Source organism: Dipodomys merriami, unplaced genomic scaffold, assembly GCF_024711535.1.
Source record: "Dipodomys merriami isolate MVZ:Mamm:240054 unplaced genomic scaffold, mDipMer1.0.p SCAF_4, whole genome shotgun sequence".
In the NCBI taxonomy this organism is placed as follows: Eukaryota; Metazoa; Chordata; class Mammalia; order Rodentia; family Heteromyidae; genus Dipodomys; species Dipodomys merriami.
Genome location: NW_027205603.1, coordinates 93,394,761 through 93,405,975, shown reverse-complemented (window position 1 = coordinate 93,405,975; position 11,215 = coordinate 93,394,761).

Genomic DNA, 11,215 nt, shown 5'->3' with positions numbered 1-11,215 from the left:
CCTTTTGCCTTACATGGACTCTCCATATATAAAGTGGGTAAAAACTGAGTGCATAAGGAGGTGTGACTCAAGTGGTAGAGTGCCAATTGTGATTGGAAAAAGGGCAAGCTCTGGTAGTAGCTGCACGTACATGCGCACGTGCACGCGCACGCACACGCACACACGCACACACACAGTTCGTTCCCTCCTGTAATCCTATCTACTCAAGAGGCTGCCATCTGAGGCTCAAGGTTTGAAAAGCAGCCTCAACAGAGAAGTTCAGGAGACTCTCATCAGCAACCACCTGGGAGTGGTAGATAGAGCTCCAGGCCTTGAGCAGAAAAACTAAGCAAGAACACTAGTTCTTGAGGTCAAGCCCCAGTATTGTCACAGAGGGGAAGGGAGAGGAAGAGGGAGAGGGTATTGGCACCAAAAGAGGGGAGGGGGGGAGAAAGGGAATTAAAGGGAAAAATGGAGCTGATTCCTTTGGTTGAGACAGTAGCTGAAGGACTGGGAAGGTGGCTCAGTGGTAGAGCGCTTGCTTTGCATGCATGAGGCCCTGGGTTCGATTCCTCAGCACCACATAAGCAAAAAGAAAAAAGCCAGAAGTGGCGCTGTGGCTCAAGTGGTAGAGCACTAGCCTTGTGCTGAAGAGCTGAGGGACAGCATCAGGCCCAGACTTCAGGCCCCACAACCAGACCCCCCCAAAAAAAACAAAAACAAACAAACAAACAAACAAAACAGTAGCTGAAGAGGGATCAGGAAACAGGTCCAGAGAATGCATCTGCCCTAGATCCTGGAAAGATGGAGGTTGGCACGGACCTGTCTGCCTGTCTGGGGATGCAGGAGGCTGAGTGGAGGGGCTCTAGGGCCCAGCAGCAGTCCTGGACAGCTGGCAAGGAAGGATTCTGACAGCTGAGGAACTGAACCTAGTAACCAGAGAGGGCTATAAGGTCACTGGATACATCTTTCTTAGCAGGAAGTCAGGAAGTCAGTCTATGCAAACAGTAGACTCCCTGCTTTGAAAAGAAGAATGACTTCAAGCAGTAAGTATTTCCAGAATTTTCTTTCCTGAACTTAAGGGGTAGGTTTTTGGAAACTCTCCTATAAAAGAAATATTTTATGTGAATCTGACAATTCCATTAACTTCCCTTTTCTTTTCCTTCTGTTACATTCTGATAAATTAAAAATAGTATCCAAAAATCTGATTCTGTGAAAGTGTTTCTACCCATCTGTTCTTGTTTGTGTGTTTGCAGATCAAAATGTCCAAAATGCTGTTTGCCAAATGAGAATGGTTATTCCTGGCCAGTGGGATTTGGGGTGATCTTTTCTTTCCATCTTGGGGATTTGCTGCATGTTTTAGATTCACTATCATGAACAGGTGTCCCAGAAAAGGGATTTTTAAAGAATAGGGGTTGGTTTTGCTGGTGATTCTGGAGGCTGCAACCTCTGAACATGAGTCTAGCAGCTGCTGGGAGCTCCCGGCTGTCTCCAGAGGCGCAAGGCCACGTGGAGGGACCGCAAGCACAAAGCTACCATCTTCACTTTAAAAACAGTAAGTTTTGCCGGGCGCTGGTGGCTCACGCCTGTAATCCTAGCTACTCAGGAGGCTGAGATCTGAGGATCGCGGTTCAAAGCCAGCCCGGGCAGGAGAGACCGTGAGACTCCTATCTCCAATAAACCACCAGAAAACCGGAAGTGGCGCTGTAGCTCAAGTGGTAGAGCGCTCGCCTTGAGCTGAAGAGCTGAGGGACAGCGCCCAGGCCCAGAGTTCAAGCCCCACGACCGACAAAAAAAAAAAAAAAAAAAAAAAAAAAAAAAATAAAAACAGTAAGTTTTGGAGGTTGAAGGCATGCCTCAGGTGGTACGTGCCAGCCACTGAATGAGAGTGTCAGATACAGAGATGAGTCCTGATCTAAAAAAATACCCATCATTTACATATGTTGCAAATATTACAATAAAATTCATTTCTATAACTGATTTATGCTCATTAAAATACAGAAAAATATAGATATATAAAAATAGTGATTTAAAAAATAAAATTTTTCCCACTCGGGAAAACTGGAAGAAAATAAAATGGTTGAGCAAAATTAGTGCAGAAAACTGAATTCTGGAACAATGAGCAATTGCTATTTCTTTTATGTTGCTCTTAAAATATGTAAAAAGTCTAAAAAGCAAGGGGAAAGTATTTTACTTTTGAGAGAAAAGCAAGAGAATAGTGAAGCAAAGACAGCTGACAGAACAGCTTGGAAATGAATTATTCATTCAACAAATATTTATTGAACAACGTGATGACAGGTTCCAATGTTTACTGTTGCTTTATGACTTTGGATGTTTGGTTGCTATTCCCTACTTCGCTTTTCTGCACACTTCCCCTGCAATTGTTGCATCTTGTCACTAGATGGCAGTAGGCATAGCTATTCTGGGAGGTGTGAGTTTTAGGGATGAAAGTCCAGCCACCTGCGCTAATTTGTAAGCTCTTCATTGGTAACATGTTTTGTGGTTTATGTTTCTTTTTAAAAGCTGGAAATATTATAGCTGATAACATAATCAAGGCTTCCTCAAATGCATACTTGGACTCAAGTCAGACAAGTGCTAGCGTAAATGGAAGGACTGTGAGGGAGGCAGGACCACCAGAGGTAAGGCAACTCAGCTTAGGGCAAAGACAGAGTTTATCTGAACCACTTTAATCAAACTTCTTCAGTTCTTTGGACCTCAAGAACTATAGAAAGATTTATTTTGGCTCAGAGTTTCAGAGGTTTCCCTCCATGGTTGGCTGGCCCCGGGGTTTCTGGGCCTGTAGGGAGAACATCATAGTGGAGGCGAGGTGAACAAGAGTGGTTCGCCTCATGGCAGCCAGGATGCACAGCAGAAACAGGAAGGAGCCAGGCAGGAGACACCCTTCAAAGACATAGCCGGGTGCCGATGGCTCACGCCTGCATCCCAGCTACTCAGGAGGCTGAGATCTGAGGATCATGGTTCAAAGCCAGCCCAGGCAGGAAAGCCCGTGAAACTCTTATCTCCAGTAAACCACTCAGAAAACTGGAAGTGGTACTGTGGTTTAAGCGGTAGAGTGCTAGTCTTGAGTCCAGGCCCAGAGTTCAAGCCCCACAACCGACAGGACCGTCTCCTATCTCTTCCCCACAATGCCACCAAATCATGAACTGTCGGTGGATTGACCCATTGGTGAAGGCAGAGTCTTCAGTAGCTACCTCCACTAACTGGACACCAAGGCTTTAATGGCTGAGTCTTTCACAGGCCGCCTCTTGTCTGAACCACATATTCATGGATGACAATTGCAGGCTGGCCATGGCGTCTTCCACACTTGGAAGATACTCTCTTTGGGAGTCAGGTCTCCGCGATATGTCTGTTCCATCAAATCTTTTTCACTGGCTGGTTTAAAGATGTTTTCCTTGACTTTGTTTTTCCCTAGCTCGCCCTCTTATCCAGCTCGATTGGGGTCCAGATTTCTGGCCTCTGTGCCTTTGGGTCTTGTCCATTTGAAAATGCTCGGTCATTACTTCTTCAAGTATTTCCCAGGACGTCTTCCCCGAGCCCAGGCCGGGTCAGGCGCCTCCCTGCTCGGCAGGTGCCCTTGTGACAGCCCTTATTTAGCATGCATTCTGCTCACTGCTGCTCCCTAATCTTCCGTCTCCCCTTAAATGTGCACAGTCTGAGGGCAGGCAGGGCTGTGGGTGTAGGCACCCCGGGTGCACCCTGACTCTGTGTGTGCATCTCTCCACCCAGCAGGGTCCGTCTTGCATGGATGTCTGTGGGTCCCGGAGACTACAGCCCCCTGGGGACTAGAAGAAGCAAACTAGCCCGGGGAAGAGGCCCTGGGTAGCAAGGAATGGCACCGGCCCTTTGAACATTTTGTGAATTACTCTTGGAAGCAGCTTCTCAGGGCATCCTGGCCAGGTACCAGCTGGCTGCACAGCTTTGGAGCAGCTGCTTGGGGATGCCCAGGCTCGAGGGGCCCGCTGGCCTCCATGGAGGAGGGGGAGAGAGCGTGTAGTTGTGTCCGAGCACACACATAGGCCTGCCCAGGGATGGACAGGAGATGGCTACACAGTTACAGGTGAGAGAGAGACAGAGACAGAGGGAGGAGGCAGGCAGGAGTGTATATCCTCTCTGAATTCCAGGCAAACTTGAGCTTCCCTTGGAAGACACCCAAACCAGCCTCAACCACAAGATAGTTCACACCTGATGACACGGCGCTGATTGCAGAGCTGGGCTTCTGTGCTTTCATCACATTAGATATTAGCGCGTATCACATTATGTACTCACGTGTGGTAATCCTTTCTTGCACTTTGGAGCGAGGTGGAAAGCCTGAGTAGCCGGACAAGTGAGAGAGCTGGAAATAAGGGAACCTCCTGGCCAAGGCCACCTAGCTGGGGACTGGGGACGTACAGAGAGGAGGACGTGGGAGGAGGCCCCATTTCGGCTGTGCCCTGGGAGAAAGTGGCCACACACATTCACCTCTGCGCCTCAGGCCTGGAGCTGAGCCGCCTGGCAGACCTGGGCTCTGACCACAGCAATGCACAACCCCAGCGGTGAGTGCGAAGAGGCCCCTGGAACCCCACGAGAAAGGAGAAAACCAAGGGGATGTGGCCAAAGCTATGAGGCCTGCGGGCCGCAGCTGTGTTTGCGGGAGTCCAGGCAAGGGTTCTTTCTTACGTTGGAGCTCGGAACAATAATGCCTTTTTGTTATTGTTGTTACAAGACTGGGACTCAAACTCAGTACCCGACACTTGGTTTACCAGCTGGCACTCTGCCAAAGGAGCCATGTCTCCAACCCTGGGAACAATGATTTGCCTGAGAGCTGACCCCAGGCCGCCAGGGCCGTGGACAGGGGTTGATAAAGGGTGCCAGCATGTAAAGAGCACAGCAGGCCCCCTGGGAGGTACTGTCTGCACCCCCGTGTCCCCGGCTGAGGAGGCCAGCGGGGTGAGACCGGCTTGGAACTGCCACCTGCACACACGGGGGCCTGCGCTCCTCTGCCGAGCAGAGGCCTGGCCACTGCCCAGCTTCAGGGTCATCCAGGGGGACCACGCAGCGGGAGATGTCAGGGTGGACACCGGCAAGTGGACAGTGTGTCCAGCGTACAAGAGGCACAGGACAAGGTTCCTTACGGGACAGGACAGCTAAACAGCAGCCTTGGCACAGTATGCCAGGCTCAGTGAGGATGCGGGGAAACTGGGTGAAGACAGATGGCAGGAGCAGTGGCCACCCACCCTCTGTCCTAGCAGGGAGTAACATGGCACCCACACCTACAGTACTGTCAAAAACAAAATACCAAGTGCCAGCAGAGCGAGGAAGCGCAGGAGCCATCCAACACGTAGCAGGCACTGTGAAATGGGGAGGCTGGTGACTCCTCAAAAAATAAAACATAGGGCTGGGCTCTGTGGGTGATGCCTGTAATCCTAGCTACTCAGGAGGCTGGGATGTGAGGATTGAGGTTCAAAGCCAGCCCAGGCAGGAAAGCCCACAAGACCCTTATCTCCAATTAATCAGCAGAAAGCTGGAAGTGAAGCTGTGGCTTAAGTGGTAATTAGCCTTGAGCTCAAGGACAGCACCCCAGGACCTGCACGCGCGCGCACACACACACACACACACACACACACACACACACACACACACACACACACACACACACACACACACACACACACACGACAGTACTCCCGGATTCTACTCCTATGAGGTCATCAGCAGAGTCCAATTCCTAGAGGCTGGAAGAGGGGTGGGGATTGTGGCTGTGGGTGGGAGAAACAGAAGTACTTAATGGGTTTAGAAATTCTATTTTAGAAGATGAAATGGGTCGGGAGATGGATGGTGTTAATGGCCGCACAGCAATATAGATGTATTTAACACTGCTGAATTGCACACTTAAAATGGTAAAATGCTACATTTAATGTTCTGCAGATCTTACCACATCTAAAACAACTACTACTGGGCTGGTGGCTTGGCTCAGCTATGGAGTGCTTACCTAGCATGCTCAAGGTCCTGGGTTCTAGCCCCCACACTGCAAAACAAAAATAGCATACAATCACTGTATTATCTCCCCCAGTGTCTGAGGGTGAAGTGTTTAGGAAGAGCTTGGCTGGGGGATTCTAGATGATTCTGGGAGGTTCTGAATAGAGGTCTTTCTCCACACCCTTAAGTCCCAGAAGTCAGGCCTGCTTTTCTGTCTTTCTAACTGGCTGCCCTGGCAGTGTTCTTCCACCAGACGCTGGGCAGCGGGGCAGCAGAGGCGCCCAGGAGCGCCAGGCCCACAGCCAAGGAGGAAGTACCAAACAATGGCCCCCAAGAGGCCTGTCCTCTCACAGCGGGATCTGTGCTTCCAGGGACAAAGGAGATTTCCTCTGGAGGAAATGATAGGGAGGAAGGGCTTCCTGCGGGAGCTGGGAGGGGGAGGCAGGGGGGTGGGGTGGGGGTGGGGTGGGGGGCCAGGGGTGGGACGGGAATGGGGGGACGGGGGAGGGGGGTTCTGGATCCTCACCATCCTTAGTCCCTGAGGACTAAGGAGGGCCAGCAGTCAGGTGGCCAATGACCCACATGTTCTGCATGTCTCTGAGAACCTGGAGGTCAGACGCCCTGCTATGGACGTGCAGTTCCCCACGATGGCTGTGAAAGCCAGGTGCCTTTGCTTCCCTTTCTGTAGAGGACAAGTCTGTTCTGCACCCAGGTCCTCGGCAGCCCACCGCCCAGCTAGGTTTGCACGCGGGTACAACATCCTCCAGAGGTAAACAGACAAAAATCCACGGCGACACAAAGCACCTGAAGGGCGGGGGGGGGGGGCGGGGGGAGTGGATGGGGCAGGGCTGCTCTTCCGCAGTCCCCATCTCTTCCTGGGGGGGGTCAGAGCGAGGGGCTGTGTGAGGGGTCCGCCAGCCCCAGCTCCCCCCTCTGAAGCATGGGCCTGGTCAGGGATTTCTGGGGGCCTTGTGGACTGCTCCCTTTCTCATATCAGGGTTTGATGTGAGGACACAGGCACAGTTCGTGTGCTGGGCTCCCGTTTCCTCAATCAGCCATCATGCGCGTGGCCTCCTTCCTCGTTTCCCTGTGGGCATTTTGTTTCTGCTTTTGTACCTCAGTGGAGGGGCGGGACCCCCAGGGGAGAACCAGTCTGGGGAGCCAGCCGGGGGGAACCCACAAAGCAAGAGGGCCTTTGGGGAGGAGGGCTCAGGGACCTTTGGGGACCAGTGAGGATGGCACGGCTGAGTCTCCATGCAGGCTTGGGGGACGGGTGCCCCCATGCACAGGGAGTTAGAAGGAGCCAGGCTAGTGAGGGCAGTGAAGCAGAAGTGTGGTGTGTCTAGGGGGGAGGGTCGCCTTTGCTCAGAGCAGATAGCCAAGAACCAGGAGAGGCCAGGGAAGCAGGGCATGGGGAGGGGGTGGAGCCTAGGAAGAGGGGAGAGCCCCAGTTCTACCAAGGATCCCCACTAATGAGGGCGGGAAGCAGAGGGGAGTGTGTGCGTGGACCAAGGCTAGGGCTGGGGGGAGGGAGGCGCCCTCATCGGGGTGTTGCCAGTGGAAGGGGGAAGAGAGGGAGCGAGTTCTCGGGACAGGCCATACCACCAGGCTGGTGGACCGCAGATGAGGCCCTCCATGGGTGGGGGTTGCAGCTGCTGGGAGGGGGTGAGCAGGCCGCAGCCTCCCTGAGGGCTGGCCGCAGACAATGGACTGTGGGGCGCGCTCCCAGGGCGTGCCATCGCTGTGAAAAAAAGGGCTCTGCAGACACAAGGGAGGGTCTCAAAGGAACCCCTCACCTTGAGGCCTAAATCCAGCTATCGGAGTCCCAGGAAGCGGGGAGGAGGCAGGGGGGAGGCCAGGGGCAACCAGAGGCCCGCAGGAGCAGGAAGGACCTCTCCCAGAACCCTCAGAGAGAGGGAGGCTGCCAGCCTTCTAGAACACACTTCAAGAACACAGTGCTGAGCCAGGTGCCAGGGATTCTTGTCTGTAATCCTAGCTGCTCAGGAGGATGAGATTTGAGCATCATGGTTCAAAGCCAGCCTAGGCGGGAAAGTTTGTAAAACTCATCTCCAATTATCCATCACTGGAAGAGGAGCTCAAGTGGTAGAGTGCTAGCCTTGAGCAGAAAAAGTTAAGGGATGGCACCCAGGCCCTGAGTTCAAATATTGGCCCCCAAAATTAACTAACTAATCTTAAACCACTTCGTTTGTCGGTTCTTTTTATTTTTTGTCGGTCATGGGGCTTGAACTCTGGGCCTGGGCGCTGTCCCTGAGCTCTTCAGCTCAAAGTGAGCACTCTACCACTTAAGCCACAGCACCCAAGTTTCTGGTGGTTAATTAGTGATAAGATTCTCACACTTTCCTGCTTGGGCTGGCTGGCTTTGAACCATGATCCTCAGATCTCTGCCTCCTGAGTAGCTAGGATGACAGGCATGAGCCACCGGTGCCTGGCGCTTGTAGATGTTTTGTTGGGAAATGAGTATACCGCAGGATACCACAGCCCACTCCAGGACCACAGCCACGGCAAGTGACCGCTTCCTTGGCCTGGGTTGCCTCTGGAGAATCCCAGGGAGTGTAGCAGCAAAGCCCTGCGGTGGCTGGGAAAGTGCTCAGACCTGCAGACCTCAAGGGGAAGTAATCTGGGGTGAAAGCTGTGAGAGCGGGTGTGCGGTCAGGGCCCCCCTGCGGTTGGTCAGGGAAGGAGGAAGTGGGTGCCTGCAGAAGCTCAGCCATGTGGGCCCTTGGCCTGCCTCACCCTGACCCCCACGGCAGGAGTGAGCGAACCGCAGCTGCCGAAGCTGAAGTCTCAAGCCCTCAGTTCTTAGGCCCCTTCTAACCTGTTCAGATAGCTTTTCTTAAAAAGAATCTCCTAGCCGGGTGCCGGTGGCTCATGCCTAGCTACTCAGCAGGCTGAGATCTGAGGATTGTGGTTCAAACCAGCGGGGGGAGGAAAGTCCATGAGACTTTTATCTCCAATAAACCACCAGAAAACTGGAAGTGGCGCTGTAGCTCAAATAGTAGAACACTTACCTTGAGCTGAAGAGCTGAGGGACAGCGCCCAGGCCCAGAGTTCAGGCCCCATGACCGACAAAAAAAAAAAAAAAAAAAAGGAATTCCCTGAGCTGGGTGCTGGTGGCTCACATCTGTCATCCTAGCTACTCAAGAGGCTGAGATCTGAGGATCAAGATTGGAAGCCAGCCCAGGGAGAAAAGTCCTTGAGATTCTGATTCCTAAGTTACCTTCAAAAGCCAGAGGTTGGTATGTGACTCAAGTAGTAGAGTATCAGCCTTGAGGGAAAAAGCTAAGCACCAGTACTCCAGTATTGGCACCAAAGAAAATAATCTTGTCAGGCACCGGTGGCTCACGCCTGTAATCTTAGCTACTCAGAAGGCTGAGATCTGAGATCGCTGTATGAAGCTAGCTCAGGTAAGGGAGTCTGGAGACTCTCTTATGGTTCTGCCAGTCCTGGGGCTTGAACTCAGGGCCTGGGCACTGTCCCAGAGCTTCTTTTGCTCAAGGCTCGCACTCTACCACTTGAGCTACAGTGCTACTTCAGGCTTTTTTGAGTAGTTTATCTGAGTAGAGATAAGAATTTTATGGACTTTCCTGCCAGGGCTGGTTTCAAACCTCAATACTCAGATCTCAGCCTCCTGAGTAGCTAGGATTACAGATGTGAGGCACCAGTGCCTGGCTCTGTGAGACTCTTACCTCCAATTAACTACCAGGAAGCTGGAAGTGGAGCTGCAGCTCCAAGTGGCAGAGCGCTAGCCTTGAGCAAAAAAGCTCCGAGACAGCAGGCTTCAAGTTCAATGCCCACTACCAACAAACATTAAAAAAAAAAATAAAGGAAGAAAAAATGATCCTTTCTTCCATACCCCAAGGCTATCAGCTAGGGCCATGGAAGCTGCCCTGGATTTTCTGTCATGTGACTATCCATGGATATAGTTCTTTAACACCACTGTCCACGGGCTCTGTGCATCCAACCTAACTGCTGCCCGTCTGGCGTGGGACCGGACCCACCCACTCCTGCTTCTCCATCTCAGCAGAACAGGAAGGGAGCACTGGGGAAGATGACCACAAGTAAACTGACTCTAAGCCAGGCACCTGTGGCTCATGCCTGTAATCCTAGCTACTCAGGAGGCTGAGATCTGATGATTGAGGTTCAAAGCCTGCCAGGGAGGGGCTGGGAAGGTGGCTTAGTGGTAGAGTGCTTGCCTAGCAGGCATGAAGTCCTGGGTTCGATTCTTTCTTAGTACCACATAACAGAAAAAGCCAGAAGTGTCACTGTGGCTCAAGTGGTAGAGCACTAGTCCTGGGCAAAAGAAGCTCAAGGATAGCGCCCAGGCCCTGAGTTCAAGCCCAGGACTGGCAAGGAAGGAAGGAAGGAAGGAAGGAAGGAAGGAAGGAAGGAAGGAAGGAAGGAAGGAAGGAAGGAAGGAAAGAAGGAAGGAAGGAAGGAAGAGAGAGAGAAAAAAAGCCAGCCAGAGCAGGAAAGTCTATGGGATTCTTATCTCCAATAAAACTATTCAGAAAAATGGAAAGTGATGCTGTGGCTCAAGTGGTAGAGTGCTAGCCTTGAACACAAAGAGGCACCTGGACAGCACCTAAGTTCAAGCCCCAAGACTGGCAAAAACAAAAAAAACCTAAAACAAAACAAAACTGACTCCAGCTGGGTCCAGTAGTTCATACCTATAACCCTAACCACTCAGGAGGATGAGATCTGAAGATCATGGTTCAAAGACAGCCTGAGGAAGGAAAGTCTGTAGACTCTGATCTCCAATAAACCACAAAAAGCTGCAAGTATCACTATGGCTCAAGTGATAGAGCCCTAGACTTGAGTAAAAATATTCAGGGTCAGTTCCCAGGCCTGAGTTCAAGTCCCATGACCAGCACAGAAACAAAGAAACAAACGTACCATGGATAAGTATGTGGGCAGGTTGGACACAAGAACAACAAGAGGAAGCAAATGCAAACCTCAACCTGAAGCAGGTGACCTAGTGACCTGGTGGCCAGGTGACTTCACTGCCCTGCCCTCAAAGGGCAGCTAGATAAAAAAGGAAGCTGGGGGAAGAGCCGGGGCCAGACTACAGAGGGTACTTCCACAGGGAGAGAAGAGAACAGGGCTTCGCAGGCTCTGTCCCCAGAGCCTGGACAGCTTAAACAACAAACATTCACTTCCTCATAGTTCTGAATGCCAGAAATCAGTGATGTAGGTGTGGCAGGGCCTGGAGTCCCGGGAGGAGGGAGGATCCTCCAGTTTC